Raw genomic sequence first — 27,409 nt, forward strand, 5'->3', positions numbered from 1 at the left:
TAAGGTCTGCAAGAAACCTGGAGGCTAGTAAGTCAGTCAGATGATGAGGAGAAAAAAGGGTTAAAGGTTGTCTTAATATTAGTTTTTTTGCGTCAACATGGAGGGTTGCTGCTGCTGCCAAGGCCTGTAAACATGGGAACCATCCCCTAGCAGTAGGGTCTAATTGTTTTGAGATGAATGTTATTGGGAGTAATTGAGGACCTGCTGGCTGCATGAGAGCCCCATATGCTATCCCTGCCTTTTCATCTGTGTAGAGGTGGTAAGGCAGATTAGGATTGGGCAAATAAAGGGCCATGGAAGAAAGGATGGCCTTTTGGAGAGCGTGGAAGGCCTTTTTGACCTCTGACTCAGATGAAAGAGGGCCCTGTGGAGTCTCTTTTGCGGCCGCGTATAAGGGGCGGGCTAATGTGGCATAATTTGGTATCCAATGTCTAAAGTATCCTGTGAGACCCAAGAAGAAAAGAATTTGATCGCCATTTATAGGAGGCAAAAGTTCTCTAAAGATCTTTAGTCGATCAAGTGTGATTGTTTTTGTGGTTGGGGTCAGCTGTAAGCCCAGATAAGTAACGGAGGGCTTAGTTAGTTGGGCCTTTTGTTTTGATGCTCTGTATCAGTGGGAACTGAGAAAATTGAGGAGGTTGGCTGTGTGTGTCTGAGAATGGGTTTTTGAAGGACTGCAAAGAAGCAGATCATCTACATATTGTAGAAGAGTGCTAGGATATAGGGGGCAGGAGGCCAGATCTCGCGCCAAAGATTGGCCAGAAAAGTGAGGGGTATCTCTAAATCCCTGAGGGAGAACAGTCCAGGTTAACTGGGAAGAACGTTGGGTGTCAGGATCAGTCCAGGTGAACGCAAAAAGGAATTGGCAGTCGGGGTGCAACGGGATAGTGAAAAAGGCGTCTTTTAGATCAATTACAGTGAAATGGGTTGTGTCCTGAGGGATGTTGGATAATGGAGTGTAAGGGTTAGGGACTATTGGGTGTGCAGAATTACAGCTTCATTGATGAAGCGAAGGTCCTGGACTAAACGGTAGCCTCCGGAAGCCTTGCGTACATGGAGAATAGGCGTGTTACAAGGAGAGGTGGCAGATATTAGAAGTTTTTGGCCTATAAGGTGGTCTATAATCGGTTTTAGACCTCGTAGGTGTATTTGTGAAATAAGGAATTGATGGCGGCTCGGAAAATGGGTAGATCTTTTGAGTTTGATGAGAACCGGCGTATGGTGAGTAGCTACTATAGGTATTTCTGTGTCCCAGATTATAGGATCTATCGAGACTGAGTTAGAGGCACATAGGAGAAGTAGTGGTATGGAAGAGGATGAGTTATTGCCTGAATTTGAGGTAGGCAGGTGTATAGTTGCCTTTAGTTTGTTTAAAACATCCCGTCCCCACAGGGGAGTTGGGCAGGAAGGGAGCACCAGGAAGGAATGTGTGAATAGATGATCGTCAATTTGGCATAATTGAGGTCCTGTCTGAAATGGGTGGGAAGGCTTGCCGTCAATACCCACCACCGAGACCTGGGAAGGAATTAAAGGTCCCCCATGAGAGTCCCTTGGACTGCAAGGAGATCCAACCAGTCCATTCTAAAGGAGATCAATCCTGGGTGTTCATTGGAAGGACTGATGCTAAAGCTGAAACGCCAATACTTTGGCCACCTCATGCGACGAGTTGACTCACTGGAAAAGAGTCTGATGCTAGGAAGGATTGGGGGTGGGAAGAGACGGGGACGACAGAGAATGAGATGGCTGGATGGCATCACCGACTCTGTGGACATGAGTTTGAGTGAACTCCGGGAGTTGGGGATGGACAGGGAGGCCTGGCGTGCTGTGATTCATGGGGTCGCAAAGAGTCAGACACGACTGAGCGACTGAACTGAACTGACTGACTGAAGAAGGAAGCACGGAATAAGTATCCCCCGTATCTATCAAAAAATTGATAGACTTACCCGCCACTTGAAGCATTACCCTAGGCTCAGCTTGAGTGATGGGGGTCCCCAAGTCTGGGCATCGACAGTCTTCATCGAGAGAGAGAAGTTCTAGAGCAGGGGACAAGGGCTAGACTACCTTTTTGGGGTTTTGGACTCGGCCTGGAGGGGTCGTAGTCTGAAACCCCTGCGGACAGTCACTCAACCAGTGTCCCTGTTTCCCACAGCGTGGGCATGGCTTAGTTGGAGGCCTAGGATTGGGACAGAAGCGTGACCAATGTCCTTCCTGGCCACATTTAAAACACTTTCCTGGTGGTATCTTCTGGGGGTCCCCCTGAGGCCGTGTAGCTGGCATTAGAGCTGCTACCAGTGACTGGGTATGTTCTTTTAGGAGGTTAGCCTGAAGTTCGGGCTTTTGTTTAAGCCTTGCCCTGTGGCTGGCTTCGGCTGCTTCTTCCCGTGCGTTATATACCTTAAAGGCCATTTTTACCAGGTCTTGAATGGGGGTTTGTGGCCCATCCTCTGCCTTAGATAGTTTCTTTTTAATATCTGGAGCTGATTGAGAAATGAAACGGTTGGCCAGAGTGGCAATTCCCATCGGGGAATCAGGGGCAATTCGGGTATAGGTGCACAAGGCTTCCATCAGCCTATTAAGAAAGGCTGCCGGATTTTCATTGAATTCTTGGGTTACCTCGTCAAGCTTTGACAAATTAACAGCTTTAAGAGAGGTGTTTTCCATTCCCTCTAATAAAGATTCTATCATGTGCCGAATGTTTGTTTTTCCCCGCCTCCCGTCCTGGTAGTCCCATCCTGGATCTCTATCAGTAATGGCAAGGGCTGCTGGGGGCCGGTCAGGATCAGCTGGATTTGTTAGGTGGCACTGGTCAGCTACCGTCCTGGCCGCCGCCCAGATGGCCTGCCCTTCTTCAGGAGTGGTTGTGGAGCCTAGAATTACGTAGACATCCTGCCAAGTGAGAGCATAAGAACGAGACAATTGAGTGAAATTTTTTATGTAGTTAGAAGGATTTGCCAAGTAGGAGCCCAGTTTTTGTTCAATGTGTGACAGATCTTGCAGCGAAAAAGGAATATGAATGTAGGCTAGCCCTTGAGGTCCGGCGACCTGCCGAAGCAGAAACATGGAAGCGGGAGGTGTGGGTGGTATAGGAGCAGATATAGCAGACAGAGTTTGAGACCTAGTATGGGAACTAACAGGCGAATCCGTGGGAGGAGGTGTTTTTGGAAGGGGTGGATAGAGAGAAGGAACGGATGGGGGCCTTTCATCTGTTTTTACTGGAGAGGGAGATCGAGGAGCGGGAGTAGCGATTACAGGAGGATCTGGTGGAATTGGAGAGGTAGGAGGTGTTAGAGGAGGAGGAATTGCGGCCGCCGCAGCGGCAGGGGCCACAGCGTATGGAGGAGGAGGAGGGGCCACCAGGTCTTCCAGAGGGACTGTGAAAGCAGAACTTTCCTTTAGCGGGTTGCCGCGTTTGAGCTTGGACGTTATTGGAAGAGAGAGAGCTTGGAGTTGTCGGGGGAAACAATTACGGGGGGGGGGGGGGGGGCGGAGTTTTTCTCGATCTGTTTGGACAGATGTATTAGCTGGCAGCGAGGGGCCAGAAGGGGAAAGGGAAAGAAGGATTTGGGAGGAGGGGAAAGAAAGAATAGAGGGTGGGGCGGGAGCGCAGCAGCCAAAAAGCCTGTACATAGGGTACCTCAGACCATTTTCCCGTCCTTTGACAGTAATTATCTAAATCACGGAGGATATTAAAATCTATAGTTCCCACTGAGGGCCATTTTGAGCCATTATCAAGAGAATATTGGGGCCAGGCCTCAGAACAGAGAAAAATCAATTGTTTGCATAGTATATCGTTCGAGAGATGCAGAGTTTTAAGGCTGGCCAAAAGACAATCTAGAGGAGTTGACCAACCCCGGTCAGGCTTGGAGGCAGTTGTCCCCACTGGCGAGCGACGGAGGATGGGCTTAGGGGTAGATCAACCAGGTGTCTCCAGGAGATCTAACACCCCAGCGGAGGAGGCTAACCGCAGCCGAAATGGACGTCTCCGAGATCGACTGGTGCCCAGGAAGCAGGATCTGGCCTGCGGAGGGGGCTATCGCAGCTGAGGCGGATGTCTCCAACTCAACTGTTGCCGGAGGAGGGAGCCAGACACAGCGCTGTAATTTTCGTGACGGGCCTGGCCCGCAAGGACTGTTCTCCCGTGGATTACTCGCCAAGGGGGAGAGCTATTCCAGGACTTAACCTAGGGAACTTACCCCGTATCCTGTCGGACGGTTGAACAGTCTCAGTGAGGCGGTGGATCAACCCAGGGTGTGGGCCGGGCCTGAGGGAGCCGCAAGCCCCGTGGCCAGCGGGGGAGGGCTCTCACCTCGAGCCCCATGTTGGGCGCCAAATGTAAGGTCACGGAAACGGGCGTCTCAAGCTGTAAGGAAATAACCCAAACACCAAGGGAAAGTAACAGGTTTATTGGCAGTGCGCTCCGGGAAGAACCCACTGACCGCAAGAATGGCCATGAGGAGTTCTACCCTGGACAAAGGCAGGGTGCGATTTTTATGCCTTCGGGGCAGGAAGTGGCATCATATAACCTGGACAGGCCTAAAATAAGGTAAAGCTCGGGAATGCGAGATTGCGAATGGTCAGCTAGTCGAGGTGGTGAGACCGGGTTAGTCACTCTGGAGGTCAGGAAGGAGGGTAGATCTCCGCAGAGAGTTATTAGTCTGAGATTCCTCAGCGGTTTGGCAGGACTTTTTCCCTCCGGCGGGTGATGGAGAGGGGAAGAAGGAGCCAAGATAGCCACCAGGAATGGGAAGCCAAGAAGGCCACCAGGGTCCAACCTTACAATTTCAGCTTTAGCATCAGTTGACTCACTGGAAAAGACTCTGATGCTGGGAGGGATTGGGGGCAGGAGGAGAAGGGGACGACAGAGAATGAGATGGCTGGATGGCATCACTGACTCAATGGACATGAGTTTGAGTGAACTCTGGGAGTTGTTGATGGACAGGGAGGCCTGGTGTGCTGTGATTCATGGGGTCACAAAGAGTCAGACACGACTGAGCGACTGAACTGAACTTAACTGAACTGAATGTACTATGCATTTACCCCAGACTCTGTCTTCAAGTCGGTTCCACCTAACGGCTCAGAACCTACTTTTCAAACCAGTATGTTATACTCAGATATTGTTCCCCTAGTCTATGTAAATGAAACTACTTGTATGGTAATCTGCCCTTCCACAAGATTCAAGTCAACCGTTTTATGGCCCGGGATGAATCATCTGGTGCCAAGATTATCCCAAAATGCATCTTATGGGTGAGGGGCCTGTTTGCCATTCTGAGTTTTAAGACATTCCTTTCTTTCATTAACAGACTGCCAGTGACTATATAACATCCAGCTGAAGACTAGCAGGGGGTACTCTTTCTGTCCCCTTCTGATGCCTATGTCAGATGCTTTCTCTATCTCCTTTATACTTTAATAAAACTTTATCACACAAAAACTCTGAGGGATCAAGCCTTGTCTCTGGCCCCGGATTGAATTCTCCTCAGGAGGCCAAGAATCCCGGCGTCTTTTCATTCAGCAACAGCCTGTCAACTGCAACGCTGATAGAAGCAACTTAGATGAGAAGGAGTGGCCTTCAGGAGCCCAGCCTCGTTCTCCAGTTGCTGTATAAAAGCAATGAGTTTGAGATATCACCAGGAGAAAAGCAGACATTTAATAACTTGTCTACTTCCTGTATATAGGGGAACAATCCAGGAAACCTGAGTCACTCCGTGAAATTGCTATAGCCATGCATTCCGGGAAACAAACTCATTCAGAAGAACAGTGCAGATAGTTTAGTGCAGTTTATTACACCATCGGGCCCAAGGCAGAGTCTCCTCTTAACCAAGGACCCCGACCAGCATTTGTGAAAATCTTTTATACCCCATGTGTACGTGTCTGAACTCACCACTCCAAATTCCTTGAGACTTACATAAACCAAGGAAAATACGACCCCAATAACCCTATCATTCACTTGCTATGTCCTCATGTGCTCAAACAGTCAAACAATTAGCCAATAATCAATAAACCTGAGGTTACACTCCAATAGATACAGAAAAATTTACGGCCTGTCTGGAGGAAGGGGTGATTAGTGTATGTTTTCTCTTAGGTGATGAGTAACCTAGATACAATCTTCAAGGTTTTTTGTCTGGAGGGGGTCTTATCTTTCTGTTGTCATTTTCATAGGCACTAAACACAGAGTTCAGAGTCCATTGGAAAGATGGCCGAGCATGATCAGCATGAATAGGCCTAAGATGGAGTCCAGGCCCTATGAATTCCTTCTTCAAAATGTCCAAAGCCATCACCTCAAGCATGATCTTTAGAGAAAAATAAAAGAAAGACCTTAGGGAAAGGGGGAAGCCTGTTATGACAGGTTATCATGAAACCATAGTAAAGAAATGTATGATTGTTGCAGATTAAGTCAGGACCTCTCCATTGATAAGAATTACTTGAGAGTTACTCGTCATCTACTTCTGGTGCAAAGAGGGATAGGCCTTAAATATGTAGAGTTCTCTGTTGTAAATATCCTTCACAAAAGGGCAATTGCACTTAGTTTCCTGAGATTTCTGTTTTTTTTTTTTTTTCTTTTTTAAATGTTAGACTGAAATAATCTTTATGCCAGAGAGGCATATTTTGCGGTGGCATATTCTACTCATCTTATCATGGATGTAACCCACTTTGCTTATGCTTTCATCGGTTGAAGGATATCCTGATTCCCCCCCCCCCCAATTTTTTAGCTATTATGAATAGTGCTTCTATGCATAACTGTATCCTTGTTTGAATTTGGGATAAGTTTTCAAAGCAGTTGACAACACTGAACACATGATTGTTGGATCCAGTGTTTTGGCTTTGGAAAACACTGCCCAGCTGTGTTATAAAGTGGCCGTACCTACATCCTACCAGCAGTGCGGGAGACTTCTTCATCCTCCAGCAGTGGATATTGTCATGTATATGGAGTTTAGTAGTCCTGATAAGTGTGGTGTGATACCTCATGATTTTAACTCAATGTTCCTTAGTTCAGTTCAGTGCTCAGTTGTGTCTGACTCTTTGCGACCCAATGGACTGCAGCACGCCAGGCCTCCCTGTCCATCACCAATTCCCAGAGCTTGCTCAACTCATGTCCATCGAGTCAGTGATGCCATCCAACCATCTCATCCTCTGTTGTCCCCTTCTCGTCCCACCTTCAATCTTTCCCAGGATCAGGGTCTTTTCAAATGAGTCAGTTCTTCTCATCAGGAGGCCAAAGATTTGGAGCTTCAGCTTCAACATCAATCCTTCTCATGACTATTCAGGACTGATTTCCTTTAGGAATGACTGGTTTTATCTCCTTGCAGTCCAAGGGCCTCTCAGGAGTCTTCTCCAACACCACAGTTCAAAAGCATCAATTCTTTGGCAGTCGGCTTCTTTATGACCCAACTCTCACATCCATACATGACTACTGGAAAAACCATAGCTTTGACTAGATGGACCTTGGTCAGCAAAGTAATGTCTCTGCTTTTTAATACGTTGTGTATGTTGGGCATAGCTTTTCTTCCAAGGAACAAGCATCTTGTAATTTCATGGCTGCAGTCACCATGTGCAGTGATTTTGGAGCCCAAGAAAACAAAGTTTCTCACTGTTTCCATTGTTTCCCCATCTATTTGTCATGAAGTGATGGGACTGGATGCCATGATCTTAGTTTTTTGAATGTTGGCTTTTAAGCCTACTTTTGCAGTCTCCTCTTTCACTTTCATCAGGAGGCTCTTTAGTTCCTCTTCACTTTCTGCCATAAGGGTGGTGTCATCTGCATCTCTGAGTTTATTGATATTTCTCCTGGCAATCTTGATTCCAGCTTGTGCTTCATCCAGCCCGGCATTTCTCGTGATGTACTCTGCATGTAAGTTAAATAAGCAGGGTGGCAATATAGTCTTGACATACTTCTTTCCCAATTTGGGATCAGTCCAGTGATCCATGTCCAGTTCTAACTGTTGCTTCTTGACCGGGATAAAGTTTTGCAGGAGGCAGATAAGGTGGTCTCGTATTCCCATCTGCTTAAGAATTTTCCTCAGTTTGTTGTGATTCACACAGTCAAAGGCTTTAGCATGGTCAGTGAAGCAGAAGTAGATCTTTTTCTGGAATTCTCTTGTTTGTTTATGATCCAGCAGCTGTTGGCAATTTGATCTCTGGTACCTCTCCCTTTTCTAAATCCAGCTTGAACATCTGGGAGTTCTTGGTTCATGGACTGTTGAAGCCTTGCTTGGAGAATTTTGAGGATCACTTTGCTAGCATGTGAAATCAGTGCAGCTGTGTGGTAGTTTGAACATTCTTTGGCATTGCCCTTCTTTGGGACTGGAATGAAAACTGACCTTTTCCAGCCCTGTGGCCACTGTTGAGTTTTCCAAATTTGCTGGCATATTGAGTGCAGCATTTTCACAGCATCATCTTTCAGGATTTCAAATAGCTCAGCTGGAATTTCATCACCTTCACTAGCTTTGTTCATAGCGATGCTTCCTAAGGTCCAGTTGACTTCATACTCTCGGATGTCTGGCTCTAGGTGAGTGATCAAGTCATCTGGGTCATTAAGATCTTTGGTTATCTGGGTCATTAAGATCTTTTTTGTACAGTTCTGTTTATTCTTGGTTATCTGGGTCATTAAGGTCTTTTTTGTACAGTTCTGTCTATTCTTGTTGCCTCTTCTTAATATCTTCTTCTTTCTTTAGGTCTATACCATTTCTGTCCTTTATTGAGCCCATCTTTGCATGAAATGTTCCCTTGGTATCTCTAATTTTTTTCTGCATATATTCGAGTATTTTAACTGGGATGGGTGGAGAATGTTCAGGAGCAGCTAGCCTAGGGATCAGGCAGCATTTACTTCAAGATGCCACTGCATGGTCCCCCAGCTTCCCACTGAGGAGCCTCCTTGTGGGAGTGGGGGTGGGGGATCAGGAGTGTGCAGGAGGGGATCGGGAGTGTGGAGGAGGGGCGGGAGAGTGGAAGGGCTACTGTCTGCATGTAAGTACCCACCCCCGACCATCTTCAGAATTGCTCATTGGTGTAGCAAGCATCCTAATTGGGTTTTCACCTGTGTAACTGGTGGGTTCTTAATGAGCAATGTGAACAGTGACATTGAATGTCCTCAGTCAGGACTAGATACTTACTACACCACATACAGGTGTAAGAACTGGGGAGGCATGTGCAGCCAGTACCCCTAGGGATAGGGTTCAGACTTGACCCCTCATGTTGGGTTCCAGCCACTGCTTTAGCATTTCTGAGGGCCCAGTGCTGACTCTAAGGGTTCTGTAACCCAGCCTCCAACTTCCTTTAGCGAGACCCACACTTCTAGGATCCTACAGAGAAGGGCCTGTGGGAGTTCTCTGTGACTTCTCTAACAAACGACCACATATTGGGTGATTTAAAGCAAGAGGAGTTCATCCTCCCACAGTCCCGGAGACCAGACACTTGGATCAAGATGGCGCAGGGCTGAGGTCCCTCCAGAGGCTCCAGGATAGGGTCCTTCCTGCCTTCTCCAGCTTTGGGGCTCCAGGGGTCCCGGGGCTTGTGGCCGCCTCCCTCCCGTCTCTGCCTCCATCTTCACGAGGCTTCTTGTCTGTGTCCTCTTTCATCTCTTATAAGGACTCTGTCATGGATTGGAGATCACCCTAATCCTAGATGACCTTACCTTGATATCCTTAACTACCATCTACAAAGACCCTTTTCCCAGATATGGCCCTGTTCCAGTGTTCTGGGGGGACACATCTTTTGGAGCCACCATTCACCCCATTATCTGTGTGTAAAATAACCCTTATTTTAGGAGATCACCACAGGCCCATATAGACGGGCACAGACAGCGGCCACACACGTGGAGTCTGGAGAGAATGAGGATGCTGGAGTCACCTGGAACGGATCAAGGCCTGACTTCATCAGGTGAGGGGAATCACAGGGAGGAGCGGGGCATGGTCTTGTTCAGGCTTCAGAAAGACCATGTTCGGTGGAATGTGAGACACACCGTGAGGGCAGGGAGCTTTGTAGGGCCTGATGGACGGGTTAGGCTTGGGCCAGGGCCGTGGGTGTAGAGGGAAATTAGCGTGGGGTTTGGCCATATGCCGTGGAGAAGGAGCTGACAGTCCCTGGGGCACAAGGAACTGGGAACCAAACTTGAGTCCACACACCTGAGTGCAGTGAAGCTGTCACCTGACGCCAGTTGCAGTAAAGGAAAGTGCGGCAGTAATTGTAAAGGCACCGATACGTGGAGACGGGTAACTCGTGCTCTAAACCCTGTTTCAGGAAAGCAGTTTTTCAGGCCACGTGAGGGAGGGGGTCACTGAGTATGTGATTCGCTGGTGCACGGTTCTCTGGTTGGTGAGGTAACAGGCGGCTAACCTCACAAATCCTCAGGCACTGGACACTCTGGGGGTGACTTGTTCACGCTCATCAAGTAGTTAACTTCTGCCACTCAGTGGGGCTTTTAGCAGCTGTAAAACAACTCCCTGAGTGTGCCTCAGATACTGTTATCTCCATACTTCAGAGAGGAGTTATAGCAGAGGATACAGGACAGGGTCTGTCCTGGGAGGGCCCCATAGACTCCTGCTCGGTTACACCAGGTGTCTGGGCTCAGTAGCTGGAGAAGTTGGGGCTGCCTCCTGGGCATGGGGAGCAGCAGGATCGCAGTCCTTGAGGGGCCTGTTAGTCCTCAGGATGAGATGGGGAGGCCATGGATGGACAGATGCACCTGGCCTGGGAGAGGGGTGCAGGCTGGAAATGTCACTGGACTCATTGCAGGGAGGAAGGGAAAAGGTCAGGAGGGGGCAGGAGGGTTATAGCACCTATGTGCAGGTGATGGTGGTCCTGTTGGACAGAACTCCGAGCCAGAAGGAGTGGTGGTCAGGGGCTCAGCTTCATCCTCTTGTACTTTGCTTATCCGTAACTTTCCACTCCTGCAGCGAGGAGCCTGGCCACCACCATTTGCATTTGTCAGCTCTATTCTCCTTTTCAGATTCCATGTACAGTGGCCTCAGAATTGCTAGCTACTGCACTCTGGAAAGATCTCTGTAAAATGAAGCCCAGTGTTTATGTGCAGGTCATTTTTCTTTTTGTGTATCGATTCATTCATTTCCAAAGTCAACACATTTTTCCCATCTCCTACAGTGAGATGTCTTCTTCGTGCATTTCTCATGTGGTTAGGTTTTGTTGCATTGTGTATTCATTCCTGTGGCTCTCCTACACTCTAAATAAATATATTTGAATAGATCATTTGATCCCTTGGGCTATACAGATCGATGAACATAGACAAATGCATAGTGACAGGTGTCCATCCTAAAGCATCACAGGGAATACTTCACCCCCTTAAGCAGATGGTCTGGTTATCATCTGTGTGGCTCTGTTTTTCCTAGAAGGTCATGGATGAGGTCACACTGTGTGCCATCTCTCCAGACTGTATCCTTTCACTGAGTGATATGCATGTGAGAGTTAACCATGCATTTCAAGGTTTGGTGGTTCATTCCTTACTGCTGATGAGTTGCATGTGTATGGGAAGAAAAACAAGTTTCACTCTGCCCTTCCATAATAAAAGACAAATTACCAGGAGAAAAAACAGAAGCATACCTCCTCTATGCTTCCCTGGTGGCTTTGTGGTAAAGAATCTGCCTGTAATACAGGAGACCTGGGCTCAATCCCTGGGTTGGGAAGATCCTCTGGAGAAGGAAATGGCAACCCACTCCAGTATTCTTGCCTGGGGAATCCCATGGACAGAGGACCCTGGTGGGCTACAGTCCGTGGGGTCGCAAAGAGGCGAACATGACTTAGTGACTAAAACAACAAATAGCTTCTGTATACAGGGGAGCTACCAAAGAAACCTGAGTCACTCCCTGAAATGCCCAAAGTCGTCACCTTAAATGCCATCTTCAGCTAAAAACAAGACCCTGAAGAGTGGAGAAGCCCGTTATGGAAGGTAATTACACAAAACACAGTAAAGAAGGGTATGATTGTTTATAGATTTAAATCGGGACCTCTCCATTGATAAGTTACTTGAGTTTTAATTATCCTTTTATTTCTGGTGCAAACAGGGACAACCCTTAAATGCAGAGATTTCTCTGTTGTAAATGTCCATCACAAAATGGCAATTGCTACTTAGTTTACGGAGAGTCCTCTTTTTTTCTTTTTTCCTGGAAGTGGACATAAGCAATCCTCACAGCAGAGAGGTATATTTTGGGGTGGCATCTTCTACTTGGTTTGACATGGATATTCCCTAATTTGATTATGCATTCATCTATTGACGGATATCCTGATTACTTCTAGCTTTTAACTATTATGGATAGTGCTGCTGTGCCTAAGTTCATTTTTGTTTGCATTTGGGCATGGATTTTTCAAAGCAGTTTCCTAAATACTGGAAATACTATTGTTGGATCCCAAGGTGAGGTTTGTTTAGCTTTGGAGAAAACTGCCCAAGTGTGTTACAAAGTTGCTGTGCATGCATCCCACCAGCAGTGAGGGAGCGTTCCTGCTATTCCTCAGCTTCCAGCAATGGGTATTGTCATATATTTAGAGTTTAGCAACCTAATATGTGTAGTGTGATAGCTCGTGACTGTACTTTATAATTCCCTAATGGTGTATGATCTTGAGCGTGTTTCTGTTACTATCTGTATAACTTTTTTTGTGTGGGTGTCTGATCAGATCTTCACTTATTGTTTATAGGGTGTTCACGAGGTCTTTGTCTATTTTGTGTCCAAATCCTGTATCAGATATGAATTTTGCAAATATTTTTTTCCCAGTTTGTGGCTTGTATTTTGGTTTTCTGAATGAGGTCTTTCAGAATAGACATCTTTATTTATGTAAAGTCCACGATATTTTTCTTTTATGGACTGACAGCTTGTGTGTTAAAACTCAAAGCTCATGATATACAGGCCAAACCCAGGGTCTTGTAGATTTTCTATGTTTATGTCCACAATTTTGATAGTTTCAAAGTTTAAATGTCTGTTAATAAATTTGAGTGAATTTGGTGACTACATTTCATTCTATACAGTTTCAAGTTAATTATTCCTTAACTATTTTGGAGAAGTTTTGGATATTGGCAATATTTAAGTTCTAATTTCCATAGTTTAATGGACCCAGCAGAACTCCGCCGAGGGGCGGAGTCTCCGCTTGGCTGCGCCTGTGCGACTGAGGGAGGCTAGATATGCAGTTCTCATTGGCTGGCAGGAGCGCGGAGCCCGCCTCCCGCCCCGCCCCCACCCCAATCGAAGTTCCCACTCTAACCGATCACCTGGCTGCGTGTGGCTGCCGACGGGAGTCTGGTCTCCTCAGGACCCATTGGGGCTTCAGCTGCGGGACGTTGTGAGGTTCAGTTCAGGCTGAAGGGAGTCTGGTCTCCTCAGGACCCACTGGGGCTTCAACTTTGGGACGTTGTGGGGTTCAGTTCAGGCTGATGGGAGTCTGGTCTCCTCAGGACCTGCTCAGGTTTTGGCTTTGGGGCATTTGTGGGGTTCAGTTCAGGCTGACAGGAGATGGGTCTCCTCAGGACCCATTGATGTTTCGGCTTTGGGACATTGTGGGGTTCAGTTCAAGCTGACGGGAGTCTGGTCTCCTCAGGACCCACTGGGGTTTCAGCTTTGATACATTTTGGGGTTCACTTCAGGCTGACAGGAGGTGGTTCTCCTCAGGACCCATTGGTGTTTCAGTTTTGGGACATTGTGGGGTTAGTTCAGGCTGATGGGAGTCTGGTTTCCTCAGGACCTGCTGGTGCTTCAGGTCTGGGACTTTGTGGGGTTCAGTTCAGGCTGACAGGAGTCTGGTCACCTCAGGACCCACTGGGGTTTCAGCTTTGATACATTTTGGGGTTCAATCCAGGGTGATGGGAGTCTGGCCCCCTCCCATTATGGCTTTGGCTTTGGGACATTGTGGAGTTAGTTCAGGTTGATGGAAGTCTGGTCTCCTCAGGACCTGCTGGTGCTTCAGCTCTGGGACATTGTGGGGTTCAGTTCAGGGAGACGGGAGTCTGGCCACTGAGGACCCACTGGGACTTCGGTTTTGGGACGTTGTGGGGTTCAGCTTAAGCTAACGGGAATCTGGTCTTCTCGGGACCCACTGGGTTTTCACCTTTGAAACATTTTGGGGTTCAATCCAGGGTGATGGGAGTCTGGCCCCTCAGGACCCATTAGGGCTTTGGCTTTGGGACATTGTGGGGTTCAGTTCAGGTTGACAGCCTGGTTTCCTCAGGACCTGCTGGGGCTTCATCTTTGTTACATTGTGAGGTTCAGTCGAGTCTGACAGGAGTCTGGTTTCCTCCGGACCTGCAGGGAGGTGTTGCCGCTGAAGGAAAAGGTGAGGAAAATTGGGAAGAAACTTTCTCTGTGTGGCTGTTGCTGAGTGCCTGTCTTCAGAGGACCCAGGACAGTTAGGGCTTGAGGTGGTAAGTTGTGGGTTTTTCGTCAGTTTTTGTCTGTGGTATAGAATGGTGTCCAGTGTTGTTCCTTGGTGTGTGGTGTCCATTTTCCCCAGCATGGCTTATTGAGGGGACTGTCCTTTCCTGGGTGTGTGTTCTTAGCTCCTTTCTTGTAAATTGATTACCATGAACCTGCAGATTTATTTCTGGGCTCTCTGGTGTCTGTGCCTGTTTCTGATACAGTTCCACACGTCTTGTGGTGCCTTTAGGTGCATAATGTAGATTGAAGTCAGGGATGGAGATGCTGCCCGCCTGTTCTGCTTTCTCAGGGTCACTTCGGCTCTTCTGGGTCCTTTGTGGTTCCACACGGATGTTAACATTGTTTTTTTTTCTGTGAAAAATGTCAATGAGATGTTGGTAGTGATTGCATGAATGTGTATGTTACTTTGGTTAGAATGGAGGTTTTAACAGTACTGTCACCCATGAGCATGGGATATCTTTTCATATCTGTTCAGTTTAATTGAGCACTGTGTCTTGCAGTTTTTAGCTTGCAGCTCTTTCAAGTCCTTGGTAAAATTTCTAGTTTTGGAGGGATGCAATTGTACAGGGTATTATTTTCTTAATTTCTCTTTCTGATAGTTCATTATTAGTGTAGAAAATCACACATGATCTTGCAGTTCTACTGATTTATTTTTTGGCCATGCAACTCAGCATGTTGGATCTTAGTTCCCTGACCAAGGATCAAGCCTGGACCCCCTGCAGTGGATGTGCAGAATCTTCACCACTGGACTGCAGGGAAGTCCCTGAATTCTCTTTATAGTTCTGACGGTTGCTCTGGTGTAGTGTTACATGGAAAACTAGTTTCAGTTCATAGTTTCAGTTCCATCAGGGCCATCCACAGCACTCAAGGCATGATGGCTACTCTTCCTACGGTGACTTTTAATACCATGTTGACTACTACGAGGCAATTAGCATCACTAGTTGAATTTGGTCTGGTTAAGTCTTGGAGTCTATTGAAATGTTTGATGCTATCTCTGATTTTTTGGCATGTGACTTACATGATTGTAGTGAAAAGTAATTTACTTTTTAGTAAAATTTCAAGGCAAATTTGGCCTTGGAGCACAGAATGAAGCAGAGCAAAGGCTAATAGAGTTTTGTCAAGAGAACGCACTGGTCATAGCAAACACCCTCTTCCAACAACACAAGAGAAGACTCTACACGTGGACATCACCAGATGGTCAACACCGAAATCAGATTGATTATATTCTTTGCAACCAAAGATGGAGAAGCTGTATACAGTTAGCAAAAACAAGACCAGGAGCTGACTGTGGCTCAGATCATTAACTCCTTATTGCCAAATTCAGACTTAAATTGAAGAAAGTAGGGAAAACCACTAGACCATTCAGATATGACTGAAATCAAATCCCTTATGATTATACAGTGGAAGTGAGAAAGAGATTTAAGGGACTAGATCTGATAGATAGAGTGCCTCATGAACTCTGGACGGAGGTTCGTGACATTGTACAGGAGACAGGGACCAAGACCATCCCCATGGAAAAGAAATGCAAAAAAGCAAAATGGCTGTCTGAGAAGCCTTACAAATAGCTGTGAAAAGAAGAGAAGCGAAAAGCAAAGGAGAAAAGGAAAAATATAAGCATCGAATGCAGAATTCCAAAGAATAGCAAGGAGAGATAAGAAAGTCTTCCTCAGTGATCAATGCAAAGAAATAGAGGAAAACAACAGAATAGGAAAAACAAGAGATCTCTTCAAGAAAATTAGAGATTCCAAGGGATCATTTCATGCAAAGATGGGCTCGATAAAGGACAGAAATGGTATGGACCTAACAGAAGCAGAAGATATTAAGAAGAGGTGGCAAGAATACACAGAAGAACTGTACAAAAAAGATCTTCACGACCAAGATAGTCACGATAACGTGATCACTGACCTAGAGCTAGACATCTTGGAATGTGAAGCAAAGTGGGCCTTAGAAAGTATCACCACGAACAAAGCTAGTGGAGGTGATTGAATTCCAGTTGAGCTATTTCAAGAAAGGTTGGGGGCGGGAGGAGAAGGGGACGACAGAGAATGAGATGGCTGGATGGCATCACCGACTCTGTAGACATAAGTGTGAGTGAACTCCGGGAGTTGGTGATGGACAGGGAGGCCTGGCATGCTGTGATTCATGGGGTCACGGAGAGTCGGACACGACTGAGTGACTGAAATGAACTGAACTGAACTGAAAATTTCAAAAGCTTCAAGTTTAAATAGTGGCACAAAATTTTCTATATTCACACCGAAAAATGCAATGTGTTTTACCTAAACAGGGTCACTTTCCCAGGGAACCAGCCCATAACCCCCAAATGGGGGATAGTTATGGTGTCCACATTACAATCTTATCCATAGGACCACTTCAACTTACATCAGCTGCCCAAACTTTGTGCAGATGTCTTTCTCCATTCTAATACACTTTTCTTTTTCTGGGACCACCACTGGGGCTTTTCCTCATGTCATAAACTTTCGTGGATTTAAAGTGACAAGATGACTATGATCTGCATGGCTTTGTCTGTGTGGCTTCTTTCACTGAGGATGTTTTCAGTGCTTTTCCATGTTGTAACTTGTATTATTTTTTAATTGTGATTGCAAGCATATAATATTTACCATTTGAGTCATTTTAAGTATGCACTTCTATAGCATTAACTGCACTCACGTTGTAAAAATATCCTCACCATTTATCTCCAGAATCTTTTCCTTTTCCTGAAGTGACACTGTAACCATTAAACACTCACCACTCTCAATCCCTGGCTACCTTATTCTACTTGGAATTTGTCTTATATGGATATCTCGTACTAGTGGAATCATGGGACATTTTTCCTTTTGTGTTGGCCTTGTTTCACTTCAAATAATGACTTGAAGGTTCATTCACATCAGAGCATGTGTGAGAGTTATCTTGTTTTTAAAGGTTGAATCATATTCCATTGTGTATATACTACACTGTGCTTATCCATTCATCTGTTGAATGCTGTGTTGCTTCCACCTTTTGGCTACTGTGAATATGGGATACGAATATCTGTTCCAGTTCTTGGTTTTAAATATTTTGGGTATATTCCTTAGACCGAAATTGATGGAATGTATGTTAACTCTGTGTTTGTTTTTGAGGAGTCCCCTACTGTTTTCTGCAGCTGTGGCTCTATTTTACTATATGGCATATATTACTGTATGCCTTTATATGGCAGAGTAATGCATCTTGTGGATCGATCTACTTTATTTTGCTTATTCATTCACCTGTTGGTGGACATTTTTGTTGTTTTTACCTTGAGTTGTTGAGAACTGTGCTGCTATGAATATTGGTGTACAACCTTATGTTTGAACACCTTTTTAAAATTCTTTGTATGTATGTCTAGGAGTGGAGCTTCCAAAACATATGATAGTTACATTTCTATATTTTTGAGAAAATGCTGAACTTTTACACATTGATTGCACCATTTTACATCTCCACAAGTAAAGTTTGAGTTCCAATTTCTGTACATTTTTGCCAACATTTGTTATTTGTCTTGTTGATTTTCCCCATGTCCATCCTGTGTGCCTTATTAAGGAGGAAGTCATAATGCAGAACCCACACTTGAGGAGAGGGAAGTTAGCTTCACATACTTGATGGACAGCTGAGTGTCTGTATCAATTGTTTAGACTCTTTCTGCATGGAGATTTTTATTCAATACTACTCATAAAACCTATGTAAGTTTTTTTTTAAACCAGTTTGGACACATGAAAATTATTTTAAACTTTTGGTTATAATCCAGCACTATGTTATTAGACTGCTTAGTTTTATTCTTTTTTGGCTATTGAGAGCCTTTTCCATGCTCTGTTTTTATTTTACATAATTCAGCTTTTGTGGGGTTTTTTGGTACTTCTTTCTCATATTTTAAGATTATCTTTCTTTACATATTTACTGTCTTAGTCCTACTATCAGCCACATATTTAAAGAGCCCTTGTTCCTTTTTATTAGAGAATGGTAATAAAAACTTGCATGTGGGAACTTACTATTCTCAGTAGACAATGCAAGAAAATACATATGCATGTATCCCAGACTATGCACACACACAGTTATGAAGGTTTTCACAGGGAGCTATGTGTTTAAAGACAGTTTATATCTCCAACCTGATCTGTTATGATACAGGTATTGTAACCTTCTCCCTTTGTCTGCCTGTAACTTCCCACTCCGGTGGTAAGAAACCTGGCTTCCACTACTTGTCATTTATCAAATTCAGTGCTTGTTCCATTCGATGACTGATACAGTAGTTTCAGTCCTGTTAGCTACAACCTCCCATAGGAAAGAACTTACGGCGTCCATTGTTTACGCATGCTACATTTTGCCTTTGGCCTGCAGATCCCATTCATTGCCACAGTGAACTTAGGTCAGCTCATTTTGTCCTACCACTAAGAGTGGGTTTTTTCTTTTTCTTCTTTTTAAAAAATATCTCTTGGCTGTGCATATGGCATGTGGGATTTTAGGTCCCTGACCAGGAATTGAACCCACCTTTCCTGCATTGGCAATGTGGAGTCTTAATCACTGGACCACCAGGGAAGTCCTGAAGTTTTTCATACATTTCTCAATCAGTTAGATTCTTTGTTAAATTCTGCATTCCAGTCTTTGACACTCCCATACCATAAATAAATAAATTTGAATAGGTAATAATTTACTTGTTGGGCTTTACAAACAAAAATATATGTGCTTAAACAAATGCATAGTGCCAGGTATTCATCACTACAATACCATATGAAATATTTCAACCACATATTCCATAAACTGCTTATCATGTCTGTTTTGCCTATTCTAGAATGTCTTATAAGTTTGTACAGTGTGTAGCACTTGAGGCTGGATTCCCTCACTTAGTAACATGTTAGATTCATGCTTTTTTAATAAATGGGTTGGTGGTTCATTCCTTTGTATCTCTGAATACTATTGTGTTGCGTTATATGAGAGGAAAGATAGTTTTCTCTCTACCCTTTGATGTTCTTCATTGAGATCCTCATAATGAAAGGGAGATGAACAGGAGAAAAACAATGGAAGGTTTAATATATGCCACGCATTCGTGTAGACTTGAAAGATACCTGGGAAAGCTGAGTCACTTCCTGAAATGGTGCAAGTTCCGTTCAGTTCAATCACTCAGTCAAGACCAACTGTTTACAACCCCATGGACTGCAGCACACCAGACTTCCCTGTCCATCACCAACTCCCAGAGTCGGCTCAAACTCATGTCCATCGAGTCATTGATGCCATTCAACCATCTGCTCCTCTGTCGTCCCCTTCTCCTGCCTTCAATCTTTCCCAGCATCAGGGTTTTTTCAGATGAGTCAGTTCTTCGCATCAGGTGGCCAATGTGTTGGAGTTTCAGCTTCAGCATCTGTCCTTCCAATGAATACTCAGGACTGATTTCCTTTAGGATGGACTGGTTGGATCTCCTTGCAGTCCAGGGGACTCTCAAGAGTCTTCTCCAACACCACAGTTCAAAAGCATCAATTCTTCATTGCTCAGCTTTCTTTATAGTCCAACTCACATCCATACATGACTACTGGAAAAATCATAGCTTTGACTAGACAGACCTTTGTTGGCAAAATAATGTCTCTGCTTTTTAATATGCTATCTAGGTTGGTTATAACTTTTCTTCAAAGGCGCAAGTGTCCTTGAATTTCATGGCTGCAGTCACCATGTGCAGTAATTTTGGAGCCCCCCAATATGAAGTCTCTCACTGTTTCCATTGTTTCCCCATCTATTTGCAATGAAGTGATGGGACCAGATGACATGATCTTAGTTTTCTGAATGTTGAGTTTTAAGCCTACTTTTTCACTCTCCTCTTTCACTTTCATCAAGAGGCTCTTCAGTTCCTCTTCACTTTCTGCCATAAGGGTTGTGTCATCTGTGTATCTGAGGTTATTGATATTTCTCCCGGCAATCTTGATTCCAGCTTGTCTTTCATCCAGCCCAGCCTTTCACTTAATGTATTCTGCATATAAGTTAAATAAACAGGGTAGCAATATATAGTCTTGATGTACTCCTTTCCCGATTTGGAACCAGTCCCTGTTCCTTGTCCAATTCTAACTGTTGCTTCTTGACCTCCATACATATTTCTCAGGAGGCAGGTCAGGTGGTCTGGTATTTCCATCTGTTTAAGAATTTTCCACAGTTTGTTGTGATCTACAGGTCAAAGGCTTTGGCATAATCAATAAAGCAGAAATAGATTTTTTTCTGGAATTCTATTATTGTTTCTATGATCCAGCAGATGTTGGCAATTAGATCTCTGGTTCCTCTTCCTTTTCTAAATCCAGCTTGAACATCTGGATGTTCATGGTTCACATACTGTTTAAGCCAGGCTTAGATAATTTTGAGCATTGCTTTGCTAGTGTGTGAGATGAGGGCAATTTTATGGTCGTTTGAACATAGGTTGGGAAGATCCCCTGGAGAGGGAAATGGCAACCTACTACAGTATCTTTGCCTGGAAAATCTCATGGACAGAGGAGCCTGGTAGGCTGCAGTCCATGGGGTCACAAAGAGTCGGGCACGACTGAGCGACTAACACTTACTTACTTACTTGAACATTCTTTGGCATTGCCCTTCTTTGGGATTGGAATGAAAACTGAACTTTTCTAGTCCCAAGGCCACTGCTGAGTTTTCCAAATCTGCTGGCATATAGAGTCCAGCACTTTCATAGCATCATCTTTTAGGATTTGAAATAGCTCAATCGGAATTGCATCACCTCCAGTAGCTTTGTTTGTAGTTATGCTTCCTAAGGCCTCCTTGACTTCATTTCCAGGATGTCTGGCTCTAGGTGAGTGATCACACCATCGTGGTTATCTGTGTCATGAAGACCTTTTTTGTATAGTTATTCTGTGTATTCTTAATATCTTCTGCTTCTGTTAGGTCCATACCATTTCTGTCCTTTATTGTGCCCATCTTTGCATGAAATATTCCCTTGGTATCTCTTATTTTCTTGAAGAGGTCTCTAGTCTTTCCCATTCTGTTGTTTTCCTTTATTTCTTTGCACTGAACACTGAGGAAGGCTTTCTTATCTTTCCTTGCTATTCTTTGGAACCCTGCATTCCAATGGGTATATCTTTCCTTTCTCCTTTGCCTTTAGCTTCTCTGCTTTCCTCAGCTATTTGTAAGACCTCCTCAGACAACCATTTCACCTTTTCCATTTCTTCTTCTTGGGGGTGTTCTTGATCACTGCCTCCTGTACAATGTCACGAACTTACATTCATAGTTCTTCAGGTGCTCTGTCTATCAGATCTAATGCCTTAAATCTGTTTGTCACTTCTACTGGATAGTCATAAGGGATTTGATGTAGGTCATACCTGAATGGTCTAGTGATCTCCCCTACTTTCTTCAATTTAAGTCGGAATTTTGCAGTAAGGAGTTCATGATCTGGGCTCCAGTCAGCTCCCATTCTTGTTTTTGCTGACTCTATAGACCTTCTCCATGTTTGGCTGCAAAGAATATAATCGATCTGATTTTGGTGTTGACCATCTGGAGATGTCATCATCCAATTCCTGTCCCAGAGAGGGACACACCCTTACCGATGGAGATATCCTTAATAATTGTGAATCTGCTTCGTAAAATGGCATTTCCGAGATTCTCCTGAGGTTGCTGTTTATAAACGAATCCGTCCAGAATAACCCTTTTGTTAGAGGCGCATGTTTCGGGTGTGCTGTACTGTGCTCCTCTTGACATGTCTGTGTTCTGAGTTGCTTATGAATGCATCTGTGGAAGGACATCCTGATATCTTTAAGTGTTTAGCTATTTTGAATAGAGCTCTCGTACATTACTTGATGCTAGTTTTTATTTCACAATTTTGCTAAGCACTTGTCTAAATACAAGAGATACACTTCTTGGATCCTGAGGTGAGACTGCTTAGATTTGGAGAAAAGTGCCGAACTGTCTTCCAAAGTTGACTGGAAAAAAAAAAAAAACAAAGTTGACTGGACACGCATTCCACCAGCATCTGAGTGTATTCTTGTGTGCTTACTTACTATCTATCTTCTTTGGCCAGGTGTGTATTTCAATCTTTACCAAATTTTAAAGAGTCGTTTGGTATAATTTGAGTCAGATCCTTTTTCAGATAAATGTGTTTTGGAAATGGCACTAGTGGTAAAGAACCCACTTGCAAATACAGGAGACTTAAGAGATGCGGGTCTGACCCCTTGGCTGGGAGGATCCCCTGGAGGAGGGTGTGGCAACCCACTCCAGTATTCTTGCCTGGAGAATCCCACGGACAGAGGAGCCTGGCAGGTTACAGTTCATAGGGTCACAAAGAGTCAGACATGAGTGAAGTAACTGAGCATACATACAGTATGTGCTTTGTCTTTTGGTTTTCTGAATAAGGTCTTCCATAGAGTAGAAATTTTTATTTTTTATAAAGTCTACATTATTTTTTATTTTGTTGATAAGCTTTTATTAAGTAAATTTTTGTTTTATTTTATTTTTAGCTGCACTGGGTCTTTGTTGTGCGTGGGCTTTTTCTAGTTGTGGTCGTGGGGCTACTCCTAGTTACAGTATGTGGGCCTCCCTTGGAAGTGGCCTCTCTTGCTGTGGAGCAAGGGCTTCTAGGCTCTTGGGCTCAGTAGAAAATATTTTAAAAATATTTTTCCTGATGCATGAGCATAGGATATTTTTCTTTTCTGTTTTCAATTTCTTTAACAATACCCTATAGTTTTCTGATTATAGGTCTTTTATGTCTTTAGTTAAATTTATTCCTAGATAGTTTTTTTTCTTAAATTGTAAATGGGATTGTTTCCTTATTCTTTTTGATAATTTGTTATTCATGTATAGAAACAAAATTGATTTGTGTGTATTCCATTTCTTGTGTGCTGAATTTATCTTTTAATGTATTTTTTAAAATAATGTAAAAGATTGTGAAACTAAAATCTCACTGTTTCTCCTGCAATCCAGATCATCCACAGGACCCACGACTTAGTGGTTACTAGCACCCTCTTCCCACGATGTCTCTTAATACTAATACCATATGGACTCCTCCAAGGGAAATAAGTGTCACAACTTTGGTTGAACTTGGTCTGGAAAGTCTTGGCCTCTATAACAAAGTCTGATGCCTGTCTTATCTGATATCTTGAATGGTGTTGTTATGGTTGTTTTGAAAAGTAACTCACTTTCCACTAATTTTAAAATGTACAGAAAGCTTTTAATAATGGCAAAAAGTACTCATATTTGCAAATTCACACAAAATGTTCAGTGTGTTTTACCCAAAACAGTGACACTCTCCTGAGGAACCAACACCTAGCCCCCCATGAGGAAATCATGACTCTGTGTCATAGTTTAATACACAGGCCCACTTCCACTTTCACCGGCTGCCCCAACTGTGTGAAGATACCTTTATCCATCCTGATGCAGTTTTCTTTTCCTGGAACCAGTACTGAGTTTTCCCCTCATTTGGACAGCCTTGATGGATTTAAACAGACAAGATGAGTATGGGATCTGGGTGGCCTTTTATGGTGTGGTTTTTCTCACTAAGGATGTTTTTAATATTCATTTATGTTGTAACAATTATGACCACTACACTTTTTTTCTCATTGTCATTAAAAATACAAAACGTGACATTAGCCATTTAATTCAAGTATGCAGTTTTGTGATATTAATTACTTTCACGCAGCTGCACAAACAAGTTGAATAATGTGTGTACCTCAGGTGTGCATGGGAGATACTTATATACATATGAAGTGAAGTGGAGTCTCTCAGTCTTGTCCAACTCTTTGTGACCCCATGGACTGCGTGTGTGTATATATATAGTATATATATAAACAAACACACACACACACCGCAGCCACACACACACGTCTTTATCCATTCGTCAGTTGTTGGACAGGTAGCTTGATTTCACGTCTTTGCTGTTGTGAATAGTGCTGCTGTGAACATAGTGGTGAATGTGTCTTTTCGAATTATAGGTTTGTCTGGATATATGCCCAGGAGTGGGATTGCTAATCATATGGCAACTTTTTAGTTTTGTTGAGGATCCTCCATACTGTTTTCCACAGTGGCTGCATCAGTTCCCACCCACAGTGTAAGAGATTTCGTTTTCTCCACCCGCTCACCAGCATTTGTTATTTGTAGACATTTTATCGATGCTGTTCTGATGACTATGAGGTGATGCCTCACTGTGGTTTTGATTGGCATTGCTTTAATGATGAGCAGCGTGAAGTATCTTTTTATGTGCCTGTTGATCATCTCTATGTCTTCTTTGGAGTAATGCCTATTTAGACCTGCCCATTTTTAATTTTTTTTTTTTTTGAGATGCATGTGCTGTTTGTGTATTTTGGAAATCAGACAAAATACATGTGTATTTTGGTGGCATCATTTGCAAATATTTCCCCCCAGCAATTAGTACAGGTGCTGGGACAACCAGATCCCACGTGCAAAAGAACAAAGTTGGACACCTACTTCCCTCACTATACAAAATCAACTCAAAATGGATCAAAGGCCTAGATGTAAGAATCAAAATTGTACACCCCATGGAAGAAAACATGAGAAAAACTTCATGACTTTGGATTTGGCCATGATTTCTTAGATCTGCTACCAAAACCACAAACAACAGAAAAAAGAGATGAATTAGACTTCTTCACAACAGAAGTTGTGCACAAAAGGAGTCAGAAAAAGTCCGCCACCAAAATGGCACAAGATGTTTGCAGATCATGTACCTGATAAAGGTCTGTAGTCTACAAGCCGAGACCCTGCTGGCCCAGTGGGGTGCCCGTGGGGCCCCTCCCATCCCAGGTGATAAGGGGGTTTCAGGCCCCACAACACCCTTGGGCTGGACACTGGTCATCCTCAGCACCCTCAAGGAGTGAGTGCTGGATGGTTTGGAGCCCCGCTCCTTCTGATCACTGCCCTCAAAGACTGGAGGCTTCAACATGTCTCCAGAAGAACACAGAATCTTTGCAAGTCTTTGAGAAGCAAGGGATCATCCTTCACTTTCTTGAAAAGTGCATCTTACTTCATAGCAGTGACCTTTTCCAATGTGGCCCCCGTGGTGTTCTCCCACCTTCTTCCTCTCTCTGAAAGTGGCCAGGGCAGGTCAAGTGTCTCCAGTCCCCACACCAGGTGATGACGCCAGTGGGGCCAGGTCCTGGTGGTCCTTGCTTTCACTGGATACTAACTCAGACTCGCAGGTTGACTTTGAACGTGGACGCCCCTGCTTATCCATCAAGAAGGCTCATCTCCTCACCTTCTCTTTTCCTCTTGCTTTTCAGTCTCAGAGTTACCTGAGATCGCCACTCACTGTTCCTGAAGAGCCCAGAGATTTCTCCTGAAGGACAGGTTCTGAAAGATTCATAGGGATAAATAAAGAATGCAGATGATTCCTACCTCATGCTGATGCCTCGAGGGTGATAAGAGTGAGTGTTTTCTCATGAGAACTGTAAAACCCTCCAAGTAATAGATCACTGGGGGCATCCTTTGTCTTCCTGATGGTTCTAATAATGTTGTTCCTGAATTTTAATTCAGTCAAAATTTATCTTATAAATATGCCAAGGGGGAGATCCATTAAAAAATGTTACTGAAGTGACTTCAAGGGTTTTACAACAAATAGGGACACAGAACCTGAGGTCAGACACTGCCTGAGAGATTCCCACCCTGAGCCACTGCCCCTTGGAGGTGGAATGGCCATGACCATCCTCCGGTAGGTAAGCCTCCTCAGGCGCATCCTATGTGGGACCACTGCATCACAGAATCTTAGATTGGCCATTGGCAGGCAGCTGGCGAGAGATGAGGGAAACAGAAAGCTGTCCAGCAGCCTGGGACAACTCCTGGGCAAGGACTTAGTAAGGGTCCGCGTCAGGCCATTAGTTAGAGCCAGCATCAGGGCCTTAGAGACAGTGTCAGGATCTCAGAGATAACTTGATGGCCTTAGCAAGAGTCAGTTAAGGTTATTCATTAGGGACACTTCACAGACTTTATCAGGGACATATTCAGGGCCTTGGTTATGGACAGAATCAGAGGGATATTTGATGACAGCATAGACTATAAGGGACCAAGACCTAAGCGAGGGACAGTGTCAAGGCTTCAGGTAAGGTTGTTCCTTAGGGCTATCTTGGGGCTTTCAATGGGACCAGCGTCAGGGCTGTAATTAGAACCAGTGTCAGGCATTAGTTAGTGACAAAATCAGGGTGTTACTTAGGGGGAAAGTCAGGTCATTATTATTGACAGTGTCAGGCCTTTGTGAGGAGGAGGTTCTTGACCTTATGAAGGAATAGGATCAGAGAAATATTACCATTCTCAGGTCATAATTAGGGTGTTATATAGCAAAGAGTCGGACACGACTGAGCGACTGAACGGAACTGAACTGATAGGGAAAGAATTAGGTTATTAATGACAGTGTCTGGGCCTTAGGTAGAGTCATCATCAAGACCTTAGTTAGGAAGAGCTTCAGTCAGTTCAGTTGCTCAGTCGTGTCCACCACTTTGTGACCCCATGGACTGCAGCAGGCCAGGCTTCCCTGTTCATTACCAACTCCCAGAGCTTGCTCAAACTCATGTCCATCGAGTCAGTGATGCCATCCAACCATCTCATCCTCTATCATCCCCTTCTCCTCCTGCCTTCAATCTTTCCCAGCATCAGGGTCTTTTCAAATGAGTCAGTTCTTTGCAACAGGTGGCCAAAGTATTGGAGCTTCAGCTTCAGCATCTGTCCTTCCAACGACTATTCAGGACTGATTTCCTTTAAGATGGACTGGTCGGATCTCCTTGCAGTCCAAGGGACTCTCAAGAGTCTTCTCCAACACCGCAGTTCAAAAGCATCAATTTTTCGGTGCTCAGTTTTCTTTATAGTCCAACTCTCACATCCATATGTGACCACTGGAAAAACCATAGCTTTGACTAGGTGGACCTTGGTCAGCAAGTAACGTCTCTGCTTTTTAATATGCTATCTAGTTTGGTCATAGCTTTTCTTCCAAGGAGCAAGCATCTTTGAATTTCATGGCTGCAGTCACCATGTGCAGTGATTTCGGAGCCCAAGAAAATTAAGTCTCTCACTATTTCCATTGTTCCCCCATCTATTTGCCATGAAGTGATGGTACTGAATGC

The sequence above is a fragment of the Moschus berezovskii genome, chromosome 12 (genome assembly GCF_049115385.1).
Source record: "Moschus berezovskii isolate FMDL1 chromosome 12, NW_MosBer_1.0, whole genome shotgun sequence".
Classification (NCBI taxonomy): Eukaryota; Metazoa; Chordata; class Mammalia; order Artiodactyla; family Moschidae; genus Moschus; species Moschus berezovskii.